The sequence below is a fragment of the Pan paniscus genome, chromosome 21, assembly GCF_029289425.2.
Source record: "Pan paniscus chromosome 21, NHGRI_mPanPan1-v2.0_pri, whole genome shotgun sequence".
NCBI classification, from domain to species: Eukaryota; Metazoa; Chordata; class Mammalia; order Primates; family Hominidae; genus Pan; species Pan paniscus.
In genome coordinates, this window is record NC_073270.2 from 42,460,932 (window position 1) to 42,483,813 (window position 22,882).

General features: G+C 46.3%; 1 protein-coding gene across 6 annotated transcripts in view; it reads right to left on the reverse strand.

Annotated features, from left to right (window-relative positions):
- NDRG3 (NDRG family member 3) overlaps positions 1–21,539 on the reverse strand; it is a 93,652-nt gene extending 72,113 nt beyond the window's left edge. For 2 of the 6 annotated variants that reach the window (XM_034947412.3, XM_034947411.3), the window contains exon 1: positions 21,433–21,539. The gene's annotated coding sequence lies outside the window, so the exon portion shown is untranslated. Of the gene's footprint in view, positions 1–20,886; positions 21,403–21,432 lie in introns of those variants that run through there. The other 4 variants (XM_034947414.3, XM_034947413.3, XM_034947415.4 and 1 more) reach the window with 3 other exon arrangements.
- Between the last annotated feature and the right edge of the window lie 1,343 nt (positions 21,540–22,882).

The following is a 22,882-nucleotide window of genomic DNA, read 5'->3' on the forward strand; positions in this document are numbered from 1 at the left end:
AACTGTGGCTACTTTTTATTTGAACTTTACTATTTATCAGTTATTTTAAATGGCAATTTAAAAGCGTTTTCCGGCCGGGCCTGGTGGCTCGCACCTGTAATCCCAGCACTTTGGGAGGCGGAGATGGATGGATCACCTGAGGTCAGGAGTTCGAGACCAGCCTGGTCAACATGGTGAAACCCCATTTCTACTAAAAGTACAAAGATTAGCTGCGTGTGGTGGCACACGCCTGTAATTCCAGCTACTCCAGCAGGCTGAGGCACGAGAATCATTTGAACCCAGGAGGCGGAGGTTGCAGTGAGCCAAGATCTGTCAACTGTACTCCAGCCTGGGTAACAGAACAAGACTCTGTCTCAAAAATTTAAAAACAAAACAAAACAAAACCAGCTTTTTCCCTTTTATAAAAGCAATATGTGCTCACTTTAGAAAATATGAAAATCGGCCGGGCGCAGTGGCTCACGCCTGTAATCCCAGCACTTTGGGAGGCCGAGGCAGGCGGATCATTTGAGGTCAGGTGTTCAAGACCAGCCTGGCCAACATGGAGAAACCCCATCTCTACTAAAAATAAAAAAAATTAGACAGGTGTGGTGGTGCACGCCTGTAATCCCAGCTACTCAGGAGGCTGAGGCAGGAGAATTGCTTGATCCTTGGAGGTGGAGGTTGCAGTAAGCTGAGATTGCGCCACCGCACTCCAGCCTGGGCGACAGAGTGAGACCCTGTCTCAAAAAACAGAAAAGAAGAAAATACGGAAATTGGCCGAGAACGGTGGCTCACACCTGTAATCCCAGCACGCTGGGAGGCCGAGGTGGGTGGATCACCTGAGGTTCGAGACCAGTCTGGACAACATGGTGAAACCCTGTCTCTACTAACAATATAAAAATTAGCTGGGTGTGGTGGCAAGCTCTGTAATCTCAGCTACTCGGGAGGCTGAGGCAGGAGAATCACTTGAGCCTGGGAGGCAGAAGTTGCAGTGAGCTGAGATCGCACCACTGCACTCCAGCCTGGGTGACAGAATGAGACTCCGTCTGAAAAAAAAAAAAAAAAAAAGAAAAGAAAATACAGAAATCACAGAATAATGAACAGATAATTTACTCATTGTCCTTCCACCTAAAGAAAACCATTTTAGCCTATTTCCACTTGTTTTTCTTTTTCCCACTTAAATGGTGATTTCCTGAAATTGTTTTTTCCACTCACCCACTTTATCCCTACTTTAATTCACTCACTGGAAAGCAATGCACTTCAAGATGGGAATTATTCAAATATGACTCCACATGGGTGGGCCTGTCAAAGGGTCAGAGAAAGGCCTAAGGTGCCCTCAAGTCCAAAATGACTGGCATTCACCTAGTGTTCCTTTTTTTTTTTTTTTTTGAGATGGGGTCTTACTCTTTCACCTAGGCTGGAGTGCAGTGGCACAATCATGGCTCTCAACCTCCCAGTCTCAAGCAATCCTCCCACCCCAGCCTCTCACACAGCTGAGACAATGGGCATGTGCCACCATGCCTTGCTAATTTAAAAAACATTTTTTTTAGAGACAGGAGTTTCACTATGTTGTCCAGACTGCTCTTGAACTCCTAGACTCAAGCAATCCCCCTGCCTTGGCTTCCCAAAGTGCGGGATTACAGGTGTGAGCCACCATACCCATCCCTAAGTATTTTTTTAAAGATGAAGAAAAATGCAATTTTTACACCAACAAACACTTAAACAAAGACACAAATTAAATGAGAAGGCTGTCCCTATCAGCTAGGCCCAATGCAGGCTCAGGCGACAATGTTGTGCAGGACAGTAGGCTGCTCCAGGGTGACTCAGGATTTGGCAACATGGCAGTAGACATTCACCTTCCACTATTAGGGGATCTAATGCATTCTTCTGGAGACTCCATTTTTGCTCCGCTTTCAATGTCTCAAGCCCTTGCCAATGAGCAGTTTTATAACATATACAAGAAAACTAAGATTCTGGTGGAAAACTCCATCTCCAGATCCCTCAGCTGCACAGACGGGCTCCCTCCTGGGGATCTAAGGCCTGCAGTTCCGGCATCTGTACAAATGGTATGGCTGCCAGATCCCATACAGGTACTAAAAGCTATTAATATTTTCAAAAGGCAAGTAGGGATTTTATAAATTGCAGTCAATAATTTTTGCCTGTTTCCTAGTCATATGAGTAGGAGGGAGGATTGATAAGGAAAAACTAGCCATCTTCAAATTAAGGAAATGAATCTGATACCAAATGGCTAGAAAGGGAAAGGAGAAAAGGTGGCTACCTACTCTGTCAGGAATTATAATCTCGGCACCTTATGTTTAATCCTCATAACAATCCTCTCTGGTAGATATCTTTCTTTTTTTTTTTTTTTTTTTTTCCTGAGACAAGAGTCTTGCTCTGTTGCCCAGGCTGGAGCACAGTGAGGCGATCTCGGCTCACTGCAACTTCCGCCTCCCAGGTTCAAGTGATTCTCCTGCCTCAGCCTCCCAAGTAGCTGGGACTATAGGCGCATGCCTCCATGCCCAGCTAATTTTTGTATTTTTCAGTAAAGACAGGGCTTCCCTGTTAGCAAGGCTGGTCTCAAACTCCTGCCCTCAAGTAATCTGCCAGCTTCAGTCTCCCAAAGTGCTGGGATTACAAGTGTGAGCCACCCCGCCCAGCCTAGATATCTTTATTTTTTTCTCTGAGACACAGTTTTACTCATCACATAGGCTGGAGTGCAGTGGCACGATCTCAGCTCACTGCAACCTCCGCCTCTTGGGTTCAAGCGATTCTCCTGCCTCAGCCTCCCGAGTAGCTGGGATTACAGGCATCTGCCACCAGGACCGGCTAATTTTTATATTTTTAGTAGAGACGGGGTTTCACCATGTTGGCCAGGCTGGTCTCGAACTCTTGACCTCAGGTAATCCGCCTGCTTTGGCCTCCCAAAGTGGTGGGATTACCAGCATGAGCCACCGCACCCAGCCTTTAATTTCTTTCTTTTTTCTTTTCTTTTCTTTTTTTTTTTTTTTTGAGACGGAGTCTCGCTCTGTCGCCCAGGCTGGAGTGCAGTGGCACATCTCAGCTTACTGCAAGCTCCGCCTCCCGGGTTCACGCCATTCTCCCGCCTCAGCCTCCCAAGTAGCTGGGACTATAGGCACCCGCCACCAAGCCCGGCTAATTTTTTGTATTTTTAGTAGAGACGGAGTTTCACCGTGTTAGCCAGGATGGTCTCGATCTCCTGACCTCGTGATCCGCCCTCCTCAGCCTCCCAAAGTGCTGGGATTACAGGCATGAGCCACCGTGCCCGGCCTATTTCTTTATAGATGAGAAATTTAGGCTCAGAGAAGTTAAGTAACTTCTAAAATCCCCACATCTAAGTAATAAAGAGCCAGGAGCGGTAGCATGCAACTATAGTCTCAGCTACTTGAAAGGCTAATGCAGGAGGATTGCTTCAGCCCAAGAGTTTGAGTCCAGCCTGGGCAACACAGCAAGACCCTGCCTCTAAATAAGTGAATAATAGGGAAAGGATTTTTTTTTTTTTTTTGAGACGGAGTCTCGCTGTGTCGCCCAGGGTGGAGTGCAGTGGCACGATCTCGGCTCACTGCAAACTCCGCCTCCCAGGTTCACGCCATTCTCCTGCCTCAGCCTCCCGAGTAGCTGGGACTACAGGCACCTGCCACAACGCCCGGCTAATTTTTTTGTATTTTTAGTAGGGACGGGGTTTCACTGTTAACCAGGATGGTCTCGATCTCCTGACCTCGTGATCTACCCGCCTCAGCCTCCCAAAGTGCTGGGATTACAGGCGTGAGCCACTGCGCCCAGCCAGGGAAAGGATTTTAAAACCTTTGCTTTTCCCATTACAGGTTGAGCAGCCCAAATTAAAAAATCTGAAATCCAAAATGCTCCAATGGATGCCTGGAAGAAGTGATAAAGGACAGATGGATAGACAGATGGATAGATAGATGGATGGATGGGTGGATGGATACATGGACACATACATACATACACAAACTCCAGTGGGCATCTCCCCTGAACATCAAGTCTGTGCTCAAAAAGATTGGGGTTTTGGAGCATTTCAGATTTCACATTTTCAGATTTGGGATGCTTAAACAGTAAGTATAATGCATATTGCAAAATCAGAAAAAATCCAAAATTTGAAACACATCTGGTTCAAGGCATTTTGTTTTTTTTGTTTTTTGGGGGCGGAGGTTTTGAGACAGAGTCTCACTCTGTCGCCCAGGCTGGAGTGCAGTGGCTCGATCGCGGCTCACTGCAACCTCCGCCTCCTGGGCTCAAGTGATTCTCCTGCCTCCATCTCCCAAGTAGCTGGGACTATAGGTGCCACCATGCCCAGCTAAGTTTTGTATTTTTAGTAGACACAAGGTTTCACCATGTTGGCCAGGCTGGTCTCGAACTCCTGACCTCAGGTGATCCGCCGACCTCAGCCTCCCAAAGTGCTGGGATTACAGGTGTAAGCCACTGCTCCCAGGCTGTTCAAGGCATTTTGGATAAGGGATACTCAACTCATATACCATAATGTCTGTGCCAGGCCCCATCTACTGATTGTAGGACCCTGAGCAAGTTTTTTCCTCTTTACCCAGCCTGTGGCACCTCCTTGAGGTGAGAGAAGCCTAAAGTAATCCTATACATACCAACAATGACTCAGACACCTTAGAAATGGAGCTCTGAGTCATCACACCAGGACAAGAGCCCTCACTATCTCAGTAGTTATAACGCTAAGGGCATAGAGGATGTGGAATGAGTAGAGAAAAGAGAAATGAAGTTCCAGCTATTACTTGGCAAACAGTTTCAGAGGCAAGGGCTATTTCTTGCTTGTTAGAACAGCAAGCCTCAAAATCTATCACCTGGGAATCTTGTTTAGGATCTCAGATATGATCAGTTTTAAGTGATGAGAGTCTAACATGTGACCTCATCACTGAAGAGAGATGGAGATAATCTGAGGTGAGGAGATGAACTGAAAGCCTTCATTATTATTAGCAACAATCTTTTTTTTTTTTTGAGACAGAGTTTGGCTCTGTCACCCAGGCTAGAGTGCAGTGGCACAATCTCGGCTACCTGCAACCTCTGTCTTCCAGGCTCAAGCCATTCTCTTACCTCACCCTTCCAAGTAGCTGGGACCACAGGCACACGCAACCACGCCTGGCTAATTTTTGTACGTTTTGTAGTGTCAGGGTTGTACTTTGTTGCCCAGGCTGGTCTCTAACTCCTGAGCTCAAGCGATCCACCCACGTCAGCCTCCCAAAGTGCTAGAATTACAGGCATGAGCCACCATGCCCAGCCAATTAGCAACAATCTTCAATAGAGATCAGTGAGGATGGGGTAAAGGAAGATTCCATTAATTTGATTTCGTCCTGCCTTCTTCCAAAATTTCAGTAAACTAGATGGAACTTTTATTTTTTATTTTTAAATGTTTTAGGGGCCGGGCACGGTGGCTCACGCCTGTAATCCCAGCACTTTAGGAGGCCGAGGCGGGCAGATCACCTGAGGTCAGGAGTTTGAGACCAGCCTGGCCAACGTGGTGAAACCTAGTGTCTACCAAAAATACAAAAATTAGCCGGGCATGATAGCACGTGCCTGTAATCCCAGCTACTCGGGAGGCAGAAGCAGGAGACTCGCTTGAACCTGGGAGGCAGAGGTTGCAGTGAGGTGAGATTGTGCCACTGCACTCCAGCCCGGGCGACAGAGCGAGACTCTCTCTCCAAAAAAAAAAAAATTGTTTTTTTGGAGACAGGGTCTTGCTTTGTCACTCGGCTGGAGTGCAGTGGCACCATCTTAGTTCACTGTAACCTTGAATTCCAATGGTCAAGCAATCCTCCCGCCTCAGCCTCCCAAAGAGCTAAGGACTACAGACATATACCACTATGCCTGGCTAATTTTTGCTTTTTGGTAGAAACAGGTCTTACTATGTTGCCCAGGCTAAGATGCGATTTTTTACAGACTCAGCAGGTCCAATCAACTAAAATGTGAATATACTGGAGAAACAAAATAGTTTGCAGAAACCTCGCTGAAAGATAACAAGGGTCTGTCAGGCTCCTGAAATTACGAAATGTGAAAAAAATAAAAAAAAAGGAGGGGGAGCTCTGGGATATAAAATTGGTAAAAATGGCACAAGGTTGGCCAGGCCACGGTGGCTCACGCCTATAATCCTAGCACTGTGGGAGGCCGAGATGGGAGAATTATTTGAGGCCAGGAGTTCGAGACCAGCCTGGCCAATATGGTAGAACCCCGTCACTATTAACCAAACAAAAATTAGCCAGGCGTGGTGGTAATTCCAGCTACTTGGGAGGCTGAGGCATGAGAATCGCTTAAAACTGGGAGGAGGAGGTTGGAGTGAGCCAAGATCGCGCCACTGCACTCCAGCCTGGGCAACAGAGGGAGATGCTGTCTCGAAAAAAAAAAAAAGAAAGGAAGAAAAAAAGTAGAACAAGGTCAGAGAAGAGTTAGATTTTGCCAAAGTTTTCAGTTGGGGAGATAAAAGAATTATGGAACAATGAATGGAAATTAGTGAGCTGAGAAAAAGTAACAGAGAAACTGATTTGTTAAAAAGAAAATCAATTTCAGTCAGGAATCCAAGAGAGACCTGAGCACAGGTGGGAGTGAGAATGAGTGAGGTAAGCCTCCAAACGACCACCAAACCAGAGATAAGGAGGTATGTAGGCCTGTGCTCTTCTGAAGGACAACTCAGTGATGGGAAAGAAAGAACCAGTAAGAGACAAAGAAAAAATGTTCAGAGATGCTAGAGGAAAGGCAGAAATACAATGTCAAAGAATTCAAGGGAGAAGAGAGATTTACACAAAAGTGGAGGAAAACTGTCAAATGCTGAAGAAAAAAGGAGGAGGATGAAGACTATGAAAGGGCCATTAACTTTGGACAGTAAAAGTCAGTGGTGTTAAAATCTAGGAAAAATGAAGTTCAGTTCTCCATGCTGAAAAGCCCATGACTATGTACATCACTTTTTAGAAATATAGAAATTAGGCCAGGCGCGATGGGTCACACCCGTAATCCCAGCACTTTGGGAGGCCGAGGCGGGTGGATCACAAGGTCAGGAGATCGAGACCATCCTGGCTAACATGGTGAAACCCCGTCTCTACTAAAAAAATACAAAAAAATTAGCTGGGCATGGTGGCGGGCGCCTGTAGTCCCAGCTACTCGGGAGGCTGAGGCAGGAGAATGGCATGAATCCAGGAGGCAGAGCTTGCAGTGAGCCGAGATCGCACCACTGTGCTCCAGCCTGGGCGACAGAGCAAGACTCCATCTCAAAAAAAAAAAAAAGAAAGAAAAGAAATATAGAAGTTAGTTGGCATAGTGGATCAAATCTATAATCCCAGCACTTTGGGAGGTGGGAGGATCACTTGAGTCCAGGAGCTCAAGACCAGCCTGAGCAACACAGTGAGATCCCATCTCTACAAAAAATTAAACAATTAGCAGGGTGTGATGGTATGTGCCTGTAGTATCAGCCACTCAGGAGGCTGAGGTGGGAGGATCACCTAAACCCAGGAGGTTGAGGCTGCAGCGAGCCACGACTGCACCGCTGCAGTCCAGCCTGGGCAACAGAGTGAGACCCTGTCTCAAACTAAATAAATAAATAATAGAAATATAGAAACTAACATTTCTGAATTGAAATGCAAGCAAAAATGTCACCAGGAATCCAGGAGAGACACACACTGGGAGGGGCTTTAAAAGATCAACAAGATCAGTGACTTTCAAGTTTTACAGCAAAACTCCGAAATAGAAAACAGAAAACCTGTAGAGGCTTTGGTTGAAGTGGTGGTGAGACCACTAGGGCTCTGCAGAACACAGTTTAAAGCGTGATAATACAGAGTGCAATCCTTTGTTCACTCAGAAAAAAGACACCCAGAGACGCATGGATTCTTCCAGTAATGGAAAGAGCCTGTAAGCACATCAGATGTGGATTCTAAACCTAAATGGGCCCCTACATAGCTCAGTGACGCTGAGCAAAGCATTTTCCCTTTCTGGGCCTCAGTTACCCCATCTGTCAAGGGAAAAGATTGGGCAGGATGACCTTTTTGAGTCCCTGACAGGGCTGGCATTCTGTGATCCTGAAGCTCCCTGTAGAAGTAGTACTTCACATTCCTCCCCACCAGCATGAGCCTTACTACAATCCTAAGCATTTCCCCAGGTATTAGCCTAGTGAGGGTCGCTTGCTGGAGATCACTCAGCAAATAAGCAGGAGGGTACACTTGGCCTGACCCTGGGGACATGAGGGTCTCAGCTTGTATCTCATTCTGCACTGTGTCCATTTAGTCAGATGAAGCTCACTGAGATTTCAAGCACTTAAAAACATTGCTTTGGCGAGGCAAGGTGGCTCATGCCTCTAATCTAGCATTTCGGGAGGCCAAGGAGGGTGGATTGCTTGAGCCCAGGAGTTTGAGACCAGCCCGGGCAACATGGCAAGACCCTGTGTCTATAAAAAATACAAAAATTAGCCGGGTGTGATGACGTGTGCCTGTAATCCCAGCTAGTCAGGAGGCTGAGGTGGGAAGACTGCTTGAGCCCAGAAGGTGAAGGCTGCAGCAAGCTGAGATTAAACCACTGCACTCCAGCCTGGGTGACAGAACACGATCCTGTCTCAAAAAAAAAAAAAAAAAATATATATATATATATATATATATACACACATAAATTTCTTTGTTAGTTTAATAAAGACAATAAGAACAATAAGAAAGTTATTGGCTTTTGAAACTGCAAGCTGTCTTGTTTTATAGCTTTTTCCCATGACCAAGTTTGGCCTTTGTCAGGCCTTGCCAGGATGTGCTGACACCAGGCCGCTAGCTAGTATTCTAGGGGCGGAGTCAATCACTTTTTATTTTGGCAAGATTGCAGACAGACAACCAAAACAGAATGAAGGTATGGCCGGGCGCGATGGCTCACGCCTGTAATCCCAGCACTTTGGGAGGCCAAGGCGGGCGGATCACGAGGTCAAGAGATTGAGACCATCCTGGCCAACATGGTGAAACCCCGTCTCTACTAAATATACAAAAAATTAGCCGGGAGAGGTAGCAGGTGCCTGTAGTCCAGCTACTCGGCAGGCTGAGGCAGAGCTTGCAGTGAGCCGAGATCACGCCACTACACTCTAGCCTGGGTGACAGAGCGAGACTCCATCTCAAAAAAAAAAATAAATAAATAAAAAACACACAGAATGACGGCAACAAACAAAGGGGGCATACTGGAGAGAATAATCTGGAAGGGGTCAGCTGAAGCTGGTGCTGAAGCAGTTATGGTTAGAAAGCCACAGGAAGTGGCCACGGGACTGGCTGGGAAGGCAGTCAGCAGAGCTCCTAAGCAAACAGATTCACATCCTCTCTCTTTATACCTTTGAACAGTGGCTATATGAGTAATCATTACAGCACTTTCCAATCTACAGAGCACCTTCACATTTAACATCTCACTGGATTATTATGATGGCACCGTGAGCTAAAACACTGAGGCACTGGCATCATGGCTACCAACAGACATGAAGAAACTGAGGCTGAAAGAGGTGACATGCCTGGGCACGGTGGCTCACGCCTGTAATCCCAGCACTTTGGGAGGCCAAGGCAGGCGGATCACCTTTGCAGTGAGCTGAGATCATGCCATTGCACTCCAGCCTGAGTGACAGAGCGAGACTCCGTCTCAAAAAAAAAAAAAAAGAGGTGACATGGATTGACCAAAATACCACAACTAATAAATGGCACAGCTGGAACTGAAACCCAGGTCTTCCGATCCCAAATGCTCATTTTATGCCCTAAATCACACTTTCTCCCAGGTCATCACAGATGAAAAGACTGAGAGTGAAAAGAAGAGAAATTCAGAATTGAGAAGACTGCCTCACCACACCCACTCCGCACTGAACATGTCTTTATCTCTGCTTAAGCAGTTAGGATTAGGCCACAGGCTCTAGGATTAAGCCCTGATATGTAGTGAATAACAAGAAAGCACAGATGGGGGACTGGAATTAGTCTTTACCTATTAATTCAATTAAATAGGGGAGATAAGGTCTATAAACAAATTGTTACAGTTCGAGGCAGTATACATAGAAGCTTATGAACTGGACAAACTCAAAGGCAGTTTCTCAACCTTGGCACAACTGACATTTTAGGCCAGATGATTTTTTGTTGCGGGAGGTCTGTTCTATGCATTGCAGAATGTGTAGCAGCATCCCTGGCCTCCAATACTAGATGACAGTGGCACACTCCCCCAACAGCTGTGACAGCCAAACATGTCTCCAGATAATGCCAAATGTCCTCTTTGGGGCAAAATCACTCCCAATTGAGAAGCACTGCTCTAAGGGTTACAGAGGTTTAGGGCATAATTGAGTCACTGCAGCTTGTGGGTGCTGGGAAGAAGTTTCACGGAGGAGGTAATATCTGAACTGCACCTTGAGAAATAGATAAAATTCCTGTAAATGAGAATAAGAATAAAAGAGGAAATTCCAGAAAGGGAGGATAACTTAAAGGCAAGGAGATGAGAAAGCACAAGGTCTGCTGGAAATAGGAAATAAGGGTAAAAATGACAGCTGGAGGCTGGTCATGGATAGCTATCCATCAACTAATATTTACAAGATATACATACATAATGACATAGCCAACAATACACCATATCACACGTTTAACAGTATACAAGTCACCCCAGTGGCACATGTTGGGCATCTCTAATCTGAAAATCCAAAATCCGAAGTGCTTCAAAATCCAAAACTTTTTGAGCACTGACATGACGCTCAGACTAAATGCTCATTGGAGCACTCGGATTTTAGATTTTCAGATTAGGGATGCTCAACTGGTAAGTATAATTCAAATATTCCAAAATTGGAAAAAATCCAAAACCTGAAACACTTCTGGTCCCAAGCATTTTGGATAAGGGATACTCAACCTGTATTTCCATGTGTCCCACTCTCTGAAGGATTGAATGCTGCTTGAGTTATCATGTTTACATTGCAGCTAGTGTTTGGAACATACACTCAGAGCTAATGAAGCTCAAAACCAATGCAGAGGCAGGAGAAATAACTAAGGATTAGGATGGTCAGGAGTTTCCCAAGGGAGGGGAGAATGATGGGCCCTAAAGGGATATGTTTTGAACAGGGGAAGGGAGGAGGGACATACAGGTGAGGACATCAGGGTTGGGAAAGAAAGAATTAAAGACAATACACTCAGGCAGGGCACCTGTAATCCCAGCACTTTGGGAGGCTGAGGTGGGAGGATCACTTGAGGTCAGAAGTTCAAGATCAGCCTGGCCAACAAAGTGAAACCCCATTTCCACTAATAATACAAAAATTAGCTGAGCATGATGGCGCATGCCTTAATCCCAGCTCGGGAGGCTGAGGCTTGAACCCAGGGGGTGGAGGTTGCAGTGAGCCTAGATTGCACCATTGCACTCCAGCCTGGGCAGAGCGAGGCCCTGTCTCAAAAAAAAAAAAAAAAAAAAAAAAAAAGACAATACATTCAGGAGACACCAAGAACAATATAGCTGGGAAAGAAGACAAGCTGCAGAAGTAGGCTAGGTCAGAATGCAGAGCACCTGAGCTGGACTTTACTACACAGACAACCCCTGAAGGTTTCTGAGGAGCAGAATGACACAGAAGCTTAACTTTTTTCAGTTGTTTAAAACTTGGTCATGTTGTCCACGTAGTTATCTTAGCTACACTTAAACCTGGGAAGCACTGAAGATTATCAATGACTCAGCCCCAACCTTAAAGATCCAATTTAATTGGGGTAACGTAGGGCCTGAGTATTGTTTTTAAAGCTTCACAGGTAATTCTTACATGCAGCCAGGGCTAAGAACCACTGGTTTACAGTAATGCCCTCATTCTCCAATGAGAGAAGAGGCCCAGAAAATTTAAGTGATTTCTGAATTCACACAGCCAGCTAGGCGTGGAGCTGGAACTAGCATGCGGATTCCTAGCTCAGCTCTGAAAGAGATCCCAGAGTACTGGGCTAAATTCCATACTTCAGTCTAGAAGATGCACAATTATCTGATGACTTGGCTCTTAAGTTTCCTCAGGGTTAAAGGCTGAATTAATCTAATCCTAAAACTATTGACTTAAACATCCCCTCAAGTGTCTACGGTAATGGATGTTGGTTCTATTGCTGTCTCCTGGGGGCCCTTAGGAAAGCAAAGGATCTCAGGAGACTCCCCCAGGAAGCCAGATAAACAAGCCAAACCACCCAGCTCCATGGAAGACTTTTAAAAATACAGCTGAGATTTTTCACTGCATAAAGGAAAGTCTGGGTACCTCTTCGCCAGAAGAAATTCTCTCAGAGATGCTATCCCCCCTATCTCCATAAGCTAAGGGGTGAGGAAGGAGCAAAGGCAGCTACTTAAGTAGCTCATATGCTCACAGATCCTCACTGTAACAGGAAGTACCCCTGCTCATCCTCAGGCCTAGATAAGGGCCATTCACACCCCTCATATTTTCCTGAAAGTAAAAGGGCAGCAACCCCTGCAATAGGCCCACCTTCCTGTTGTGTCACTCCTGGGTTCTGGCAGCAGGTGGTAAATGAGAGGTTTGTAGAGACTGCCAAGCTGGAAATCTGAGTCTGTCTTATATATTAATTCTATCCTTTCCAGGGTCCTGGTATAAATAACTGCTAGAACAAAGCAAGACCCATCTAGGAGCCTTCTTGTTAATCCCAGGCACCCATCGGCCAGCGGAAGTTTTAACACAGGAGTCATACTAAAGTAACTCTAAAAGCAGAAGCACAACCCCCTGCCTTCCACTCCTGAAGAAGGCAACTCAGGACACGAGGAAAGCTACCACCAGCAAAGCCCTGGGGTGTGCTCTTAGATGGCTCCAAGTTCCTGCCAGCTGTAAGGCGGAATCCCTAAAAACAATTTGTACTTTAAGGCAGCCTGAGTGAGGTAAAGGACAAACAAGAGCCCTAAAATGCAGTATATAATACTCATACGAGCCAAATTTATTGAGCGCTTAACACTATGCCAGGTACCGTGATAAGCACTTTATCGATTCATTATTTCATTGTGCTTCCCAACATATTTAATCCACCCCATTTTACAGATGAAGAAACTGAAGCTCGGATGGGGTATTGTAATTTGCCAAAGGTCACACAGCTAGCAAGCAGCAGAGCAAGGATTTGAACCTGAGCAATCTGCATCCTGACCTCTATAACCAATTTTCCCCACTTGATGCCATCTGATCATTAATCCTTCTAATGCATATTCTCAGGTTAGGTTACGGGAGCTTACCAGGATGTTACTATAAAATAATTCTGAAAATTGGCTGGGCGCAGTGGCTGATACCTGTAATACCAGCACTTTGAGAGGCTGAGGTGGGCGGAGTTTGAGACCAGCCTGGCCAACATGGTGAAACTCACCTCCACCAAAAATACAAAAAATTCGCCAGGCATGGTGGTGGTCACCTGTAGTCTCAGCTACTCAGGAGGCTGAGGCATGAGAACTGCTTGAACCTAGCGGGTGGAGGTTGCAGTGAGCTGAGATTGTGCCACCGCACTCCAGCCTGGTGACAGAGCAAGACTCTGTCTCAAAAAAAAAAAAAAAAAATTCTGAACCCCATACAAAATTTAGGTATCGTTATTATCATTACTACTTTAATATGAGACTTGTACCTACCTGGGGGTATTGGAAATGCAATATAACCTGTGGACTAATCATCCAAAGTTATATTTTAGTGAACACCCTGGTTAAAACCATCCCAACAAAATGACTTAAAAGCAACACTTTCTCCTAGCACTTTCGGAGGCCAAGGCAGGAGTTCGAGACCAGCCTGGCCAACATGGCGAAACCCTGTCTCTAATAAAAATACAAAAATTAGCCAGGCATGGTGGCGGGTACCTATAATCCCAGCTACACAAGAGACTGAGGCAGGAGAATTGCTTGAATCCGGGGGACGGAGGTTGCAGTGAGCCGAGATCACACCACTTCACCACTTCACTCTAGACCGGGCAAAAGAGCAAAACTCCTTTGCAAAAAAAAAAAAAAAAAAAAAAAGCAACACCTTCAAAAGTTAAAAAATGGGGCTCGGCATAGTGGCTCACGCCTGTAATCCCAACACTTTGGGAGGCCGGGGTGGGCGGATCACTTGAGGTGAGGAGTTTGAGACAAGCCTGGCCAACATGGTGAAACCCCATCTCTACTAAAAATACAAAAATTAGTCAGGTGTGGTGGCATGCACCTGTAATCCCAGCTACTCAGGAGGCTGAGGCAGGAGAATTGCTTGAACCTGGGAGGCAGAGGTTGCAGTGAACTGAGATCATGCCACTGCACTCCAGCCTGGACCACAGAGTAAAAACCTGTCTCAAAAAAAAAAAAAAAAAAAAAAGGAACCAGCCAGAGTGGCTCATGCCTGTAATCCCAGCACTTTGGGAGGCCGAGGCGGGTGGATCACCTGAGGTCAGGAGTTCAAGACCAGTCTGGCTAACATGGTGAAACCCCATCTCTACTAAAAATACAAAAATTAGTCAGGGGTGATGGCATGCACTTGTAATCCCAGCTACTTCCCAGCTACTCAGGAGGCTGAGGCAGGAGAATCGCTTGAACTCGGGAGGCAGAGGCTGCAGTAAGCCGAGATCCTGCCACTGCACTCCAGCCTGGGTGACAAAACGAGACCCCATCTCAAAAAAAAAAAAAAAAAAAAAAAGGCCAGGCACAGTGGCTCACGCCTGTAATCCCAGCACTTTGGGAGGCCAAGGCTGGCGGATCACGAGGTCAGGAGATCGAGACCAGCCTGACCAACATGGTGAAACCCCGTCTCTACTAAAAATGCAAAAATGAGCCAGGTGTGGTGGCATGGGCCTGTAATCCCAGCTACTCAGGAGCCTGAGGCAGGAAAATCGCATGAACCTGGGAGGCGGAGGTTGCAGTGAGCCGGGATCGCCCCACTGCACTCCAGCTTGGGCAACGGAGTGAGACTCCGCCTCAAAAAAAAAGAAAAAAAAAAAAAAAAAAAAGCTGTCAACTTGTATCCATGAAAGAAAATTCAGCCTTAAAAATATAGAAGCACTGGGCCAGGCGCAGTGGCTCACACCTGTAATCTCAGCAGTTTGGGAGCCTGAGGTGGGCGGATCACGAGGTCAGGAGATCCTGACCATCCTGGCTAACACAGTGAAACCCTGTCTCGGCCGGGCGCGGTGGCTCACGCCTATAATCCCAGCACTTTGGGAGGCTGAGGTGGGCGGATCATGAGGTCAGGAGATCAAGACCATGGTGAAACCCCGTCTCTGCTAAAAATACAAAAAATTAGCCGGGTGCGGTGGCGGGCGCCTGTAGTCCCAGCTACTCGAGAGGCTGAGGCAGGAGAATGGCGTGAACCTGGTAGGCGGAGCTTGCAGTGAGCTGAGATCACACCACTGCACCCTAGCCTGGGTGACAGAGCGAGACTCCGTTTCAAAAAAAAAAAAAAAAAAAACCGTAAAACTTACAATAGAAAAACCTAATAAGTAATAAAATTAAGTATAAAGAGTGGCTATATCCAGAATTTTACTTGATCAATTGAAAACCCCAGACTGTAGACCATGGGCACTTTTAGGTAATAAGGAGATTATTGTCAAATGCTATAGCTAAAGCCTGGCGGAAACCACCACTGTACTTAGAAAATTAATCTTCATTTACTATATTAAATCTCTAGGGAAGATAAAAAGTGGCATCTCCACACAAAAAGACTCCATATAACACATTCTTCCCAAATCCAGGGAGGATACCAGCTCCATATCAATAACATTAATTAATGTTTGCCACTGTAATTAGTGTTTATAAAGAATTAAATTCAGAATGCAAAGAAGCCGGATTCCTCCAAAGTGCACCCCAGTTGGCCATCAACAACAATTTTTTTTGTTTTTTGAGACGGAGTCTCGCTCTATCACCCAGGCTGGAGTGCAATGGTGTGATCTCGGCTCACCACAACCTCTGCCTCCCGGGTTCAAGCGATTCTCCTGCCTCGGCCTCCCGAGTAGCTGGGACTACAGATGTGTGCCACCATACCCGGCTAATTTTTGTATTTTTAGTAGAGACAGTTTGCCATGTTGGCCAGGCTGGTCTCGAACTCCTGACCTCGTGATCCGCCCACCTCGGACTCCTAAAGTGCTGGGATTACAGGCGTGAGCCACCACACCTGGGCAACAAATTTTTATTTACAACTGATAAAATGTCAAATTCTGTCATGTACTATGAGACATATCACAGAACTTTGAGTGGACTACTAGCCCTTTCACTGAAGAGATAAAATCAAAAGACATAATACTACCCATTTTTGTATAACATGTAAAACACCCTTCATATATCAGTTAATTTCACATGAATGAGAGAACAATTAATTGTAGGTAAATATTATACATTAGTTTTATAGAATTAGCACTGTGATTTTTTAAAAATTCATTTACCAAAGAAAGCCCTGAAACCTGGTAAATATCCATAATCAAGCTAGCTAAGTTTTTGTGTGCTATTTTCAAGTGCTATTAAAAAAGAAAGGTGGGGGGGGAATCTTTTAGAAGAAACAATTTGACATCCAGTTCTGCAGTAAACCCAAAATGTTATCAATCTTTGCACTTGAAAGTACTTTTTGATGCACCCCTTCCTTTCACGATTCCTATCCAGGCTTGTCCGTTTTCTTCCAGAATCTCCCATTTGGCCTTTTTTTCTTTCCTTCTGTCTTCACTTCTTACCTGGATTTGTTCATTCATTCATCATTTACTAAGCGCCTATTATCAGCCAAGCACAGAGCTAGACCCTGGTCCCTGCTCTTAGGAAGCTTACGTGATACTAAGTAAAGCTGCTATCTGCCCATCTCAATCACCATCACCAGCCTGCAAGCTTTAGCAAAGGCTTTGTATTTCCAGAAGCTAGCAGCATCTGGCATATAGCAGACACTCTAAAAATGTTTGTTGGATGACACTAGATTACTTTAGCAAGCTCTTTTTTTAATCCATAAATATTTTACTATATATCTTCAAAAAAGATTCTTATTTTTCTTTCATTTTTAAAACACAAAAGCATTATGTGCACAATGCAAAAATAATATAGAAAGGTAAAAAAGTAAATTCCCCAAGCCTCTAAATCTTACTCCCAGAAGTGAGGACCATTAGAGCTTGGTATATATCTTTCCAGAACTCTCCTATGTCAGTATACCCCCACACCTGACACACACGCACTTTTTTGAAACAAGTTATTTGAGTTTCTGACTCTAGCTGCTCAACCTTCTAATCAAGTGGTTCTCAAAGTGTGATCCTTAGACCAGCAGCATCAGCATCATCTGGGAACTTGTTAGAACTGCAAATTCTCGGATTCCACTCCAGAACTAATGAATCAGAAACTCTGAAGGTCGAGCCCAGGAATATGGGTTTTAATAAGCTCTCAAGGTGATGCTGGTGCACACTAAAGATTGAGAACCACTGCTCTAAGCCAGCCAAGCCAATTTTTTTACTGTCCGTTAAACATGGCAGGCACTGCTATCTTGTCTGTTTTATCAGCCTCGATTCAAAATGTTTTCCTGTCCTTTTGATTAATTCTGACCCTATCCACCTGTCAAAGCCCAGAAAGTCAAAACCCAAAGTGGTCTCACCACCACATCTCATACTGATCCTTCTTGCCCCCTTTCCCCAGCTCCCATGATACAGCTAGTCCCCCTACCATATAATTTAACAATTATATATACGCTGACTTCAACATTAGAGAACAGTGCTTTACTCTTCCCCAACAGACCATAACCTCCTTGAAGACATGAATCATGTTTTTGTATGTCTTCTCCCACCCCTGTTCTAAGCACATAAATAGAATCATAATAGAGTTGCTAGTTAATGTCTTTAAGGATGAATTCACTGAGAAGAAATACTGATAAACCTTTAGTGGCTAAAAAGTCTGGAATTTCAAGTTGTAGCCAGTTCTGCGACCTTGGACAAGTTCAATTCTCAAGGTGCCTCCCACCTTTCTTTCTTAATAGTGCTTGAAAATAGCACACAAAAACTTAGCTAGCTTGATTATGGATATTTACCAGGTTTCAGGGCTTTCTTTGGTAAATGAATTTTTAAAAATCACAGTGCTAAGTGAGAAGGATGGACTTAATGACTCAATGCTCCATTTCATCCTGAATAACATACAATTTTATGAAACACCCCATGTAGGAATATCTTATTCCATTATAGTCTAATATTGCTTTGCTTGTAACATTAATATGGGAATGTTTAGACTTGATTTTAGTACAGTTAAAGACAATGTTTCCCAATTAGCTAGTAAGTTCTCTCAACAAGAACCTGTTTGATTCAACTGTGAATCTTCCACCATATCAGGTGCCATACATCCATGCCTTACCCATAGTCAATATATTTACAGAAAATTATTTGGAAAAACTCTTTAAGAACCTTCATTTAAATAAAGAATCTATGCACATATCTGCTGCCTCCCAAAGGACCCTTTTGAATATTTATTATTATAAATACCATGTAATGATATACAGTAAAAATTGTGATTACTTTGATACAACCAGGGGCAATCAGCCACAGAGGGCAAAAGAATGTAAAAATGGATTTCTCATGCATTGAGGGACAGACTAAAGGGGTATAAGCCTCAGACTATCCTACTGCAACATGCAAATGAAAAGTACCCTGTACATCGAAATAGCATATACCAACTCCACTGTAAACAGGCATTTTTCCCTGCTCAGAAGTAACAATTTAGAATAAAACAAAAGCAGCCGGGCTCGGAGGCTCACGCCTGTAATCCCACCACTTTGGGAGGCAGAGGCAGGCGGATCACCTGAGGTCAGGAATTCAAGACCAGCTTGGCCAACATGGTGAAAATCCGTCTCCACTAAAAATACAAAAAATAGCTGGGCATGGTGGCGGGCGCCTGTAATTCCAGCTACTTGGGTGGCTGAGGCAGGAAAATCGCTTGAACCCAGGATGCGGAGGTTGCAGTGAGCCGAGATTGCGCCACTGCACTCCAGCCTGGGCAACAAGAGCGAAACTCCGTCTTAAAAAAAAATAATAATAAAACAAAAGCAGCTCGGCCGGGCTTGGTGGCTCACGCCTGTAATCCCAGCACTATGGGAGGCCGAGGCAGGCGGATCACGAGGTCAGGAGATCGAGACCATCCTGGCTAACACGGCGAAACCCTGTTTCTACTTAAAAAATACAAAAAAATTAGCTGGGGGTGGTGGCGAGCACCTGTAGTCCCAGCTACTCGGGAGGCTGAGGCAGGAGAATGGCGTGAATCCGGGAGGCGGAGCTTGCAGTGAGCCGAGATGGCGCCACTGTACTCCAGCCTGGGCAACAGAGCGAGACTCCGTCTCAAAAAACAAACAAAAAACAAAAGCAGCTCAATCGTGAGTGCACGTTCGAGTAACATAAACAAGCTTTTTTTTTTTTTTTTTTTGAGACGGAGCTCTGTCGCCCAGGCTGGAGTGCAGTGGCGCGATCTCGGCTCACTGCAAGCTCCACCTCCCGGGTTCACGCCATTCTCCTGCCTCAGCCTCCCGAGTAGCTGGGACTACAGGCGCCCACCACCACACGCGGCTAATTTTCTGTTATTTTTTAGTACAGACGGGGTTTCCCCGTGTTAGCCAGGATGGTCTCCATCTCCCGAACTCGTGATCCACCCACCTCGGCCTCCCAAAGTGCTGGGATTACAGGCGTGAGCCGCAGCGCCCAGTCCATAAACAGGCTTTTTGATGCAAGACTCTTATCTGCAAGTTTTCAAAAACAACAGGGTGGATGGAGGCCTTTGAGTGGTAAATGGTGATGACAAGTTGAATCTGAAGGAAGAGACAAGCAAAGAGAAACTGAAGGGCAGGAAGGAGGAACAGAAGGGCACCAGAAGAACACCACGCTTTGAGTAATGAAAAGGGGGGGTGGAAATTAACTGAGTCCTTACCAAGGATCTACTGTGAGCCAGGCATCTGGAGCTGCAAAGATGGACCATGCCCTCAAGGGGCTAGAAGTCCGCAGGGTAAGACTGAGGCTAAGACCCTGTTTTGTGAACGTGTAATTCTAATTGGGAAAATCAAGCAGGGAAGGCTTCACAGAGAAGGTGGTGATTTAGTGGAGCCTTTGAAATGTGGAGGAGGATTTGCTAAGGGAGAAAAACGACAGTTTGAGCTAGTTATTTTGGGGGAGAAACATTCACATATTTTTATAGCTGTTCATTTGGAACTTTAAATCATGGGAGGCTTCTTAAATTCAGCACCACTCTATCAATGTTCTCTTTCTCTTCTTGCTTTATCTTAAATACTGAAATGTTCAAGCCCAACCTTGGGGCAAAGGCAGAAAGCCCCGGACAGAAAGCCCCGGAATGAGGTGAGTGCTAGCCAAATCTGCTCTGTCACCTCCAAGTCCAGCCCGCCCAGCTAGCCCAGTCAGCCCAGTCCTGCTCTCTTGGCAGGAAAGGAAAGCTAATAATATCCCCTGAGGGCCAGGGTAAGGGGGGGGGCGCGGGGGGGCGTGATCTGGATGCCAGCAGGCAAGGATCACTCTTGTTCTGTCAGTAAGCCACCAAAGGAAAGCTTCCCTGCTTCCTAATCCACGGGGCTCCTAGTCTACCTGTGATAGGGAGGCCAGCTCTGCAGGAAGAAAAAAAGGGCTTCATGACAAGGAAGGGGGAAGCATTTGGATTGGGAAGTGCAGAGGTGGTTATGCGAGGTTATCTTAATAAAATGCTTAGCAAGATCCCTGGCACACAGCGAGCGGTGGAAGAACGTTAGCTCTTATATTAATAACACTATTATTATTACAGTAACACCTCAATTGTACTCCGACAACAAGAAAATCTTTTTTGTGCAGCCTACTTTTACGACGTTCGAGAGCAACTTCAGAGATGACAAGTGATTTCAAAATTTTTTCAAAGGTACGAGATCAAATTCCAACCGCACTGGCCTGAGAGCCCGAGACCCTGAGTTGAGAGCTGACCCTGCCACTTGTCAGCTGCGTGACCTTGGGCATGGCACTTCACCTTTCCGTGCCTCAGTTTCCTCGGCTGTTAAGTGGGGCTAAGAAGCCTCTCCCCGGTAGGGTAGTCGTAGGGTCCCGTTAGAGGATGCCCTCTGCTGCTCTGGGGCCGGACGGGTGCAAGGGCTGCTCACGGCCCCTCTTCCAAGCATCTGGGCTCTTGGAGCGGGCGAGGTAGATGGATGAGCAACCCCAAGGCCCATCAAGCTCTGCCGCCTGCAGAGCCAGAGCGAGAGAAGGGTTCGCGCCTGCGGGGGGCGTCCCTGTGACCCAGGGTGTTGAGCCCGGAGGGAGGCTCTCTTGCTACCCACACGCTGTCGCCGGCGGGCTGGGCGCGGGGAGCGGCCGAGGAAAGCCGGGCTGACCTGGGTCCGGCGGGCGGGCGGGGCGGGGCAGAGGGCCCCGGGGGCACGGGGGAGGCAAGCAGCACGGGCCCCCAGGGCCTCGCCGTGCCGCGGAGATGATGCGGGGAAGGAGCAGGGCAAAGGAGCGACGCCCCCGAATGCGGCGCCGCGCGCCCCCCGCGGGCCGGGCGGAGACGCTCACTCACCTGAGGCGCGGGCACCCGCCGTCAGTGCAGCAGCAGCGGCGGCGGCGGCTGCGGCGGCGAGAGGGGCGGGGGAGGTGCTGCGGTCCGCGCAGGCGCGCCGAGGACGCCACGGCCGCGCATGAGTGCTGTGCCCGTCCACCTCGGGAACTACCGAGAAGATGGTGGCTGAGCCAGGAGAGGCCGGCGGCGCCATCTTTGATGTAGTTTTTCTTGCTGCGGAGTTTCCTCAGAGAAGAATCTCAGATTTTGGAGGTGCTGGGCGGCAGGGCCATTGAGCTCTGCGTCTGGAGCGCTTCCCTCAGTTCCCTGAGTCGCATCCTTATGAAGCCCCTAAGAGCTCTTGCAGGGTATGGCATCCTCCTTTTAAGGTGACCTAGAGCCATACCCAAGGTCACAGGGCGCCTAGCACAGTGCTTGGCACGTGGAAAGAGCTTAGTAAATTTTTGGTGAATGGACATAGTAATTTAAGAACTAGGGTCCAAGACTCAGGGCTCCGAATTACCAGTCCTCCATTGTATCACCCCTATTACAACCGTCAGCCAAATCATCTACTTTCTCGAATGCAACATTAGAGATGGAATTTTTTTCCCAGAATGATTGCAGATATTAAACTTAATGACCCAACAATTTAACACCAAAATGTACAGGACACACTCTTCTTCTATTTATTATCTATTATTTCTTTACCATTAAGTACCACTGACTAAAAGTTTTTTTTGTTTGTTTGTTTTGTTTTGTTTTTTGAGACGGAGTCTCGCTCTGTCGCCAGGCTGGAGTGCACTAGCGCGATCTCGGCTCACTGCAACCTCTGCCTCCTGGGTTCAAGCGATTCTCCTGCCTCAGCCTCCCGAGTAGCTGGCACTATAGGCGTGTGCCACCAGGCCTGGCTGATTTTTCTATTATTAGTAGAGACGGGTTTTCACCGTGTTGGCCAGGATGGTCTGGATCTCTTGACCTCGTCATCTGCCCGCCTCGGCCTCCCAAAGTGCTGGGATTACAGGTGTATGAGCCACCGCGCCCTTTTAACCCGAGCCAGTGTCGCCATCTCGGCTCAGGTTCCCAAGTCCCTCAGCCTCCCAAGTAGCTGGGACTAGAGGCGGGCGCCACCATGCCTGGGTAATTTTTGTATTTTTTTTTTTTTAGTAGAGATGGGGTTTCACCATGTTGGCCAAGCTGGTCTCAAACTCCTGACCTCAAGCAATCCGCCTGCTTCTGCCTCCCAAAGTGCTGGGATTACAGGTGTGAGCCACCACGCCCGGCCACTAAAAGCATATTCTTTTAATTAAGGCAAACTGAACAAATGAATATTACCAAACATGTCAGAGGGCAGCAATAATATTGTTATTCATCAAGCACAATTCTTGAACTGAATTTAGTTGGAAGGAAAACTAACATTAATTGAGCACAGCCATTTATTTTATGGTTTATGTTCGTTAACATTTACTGAAAT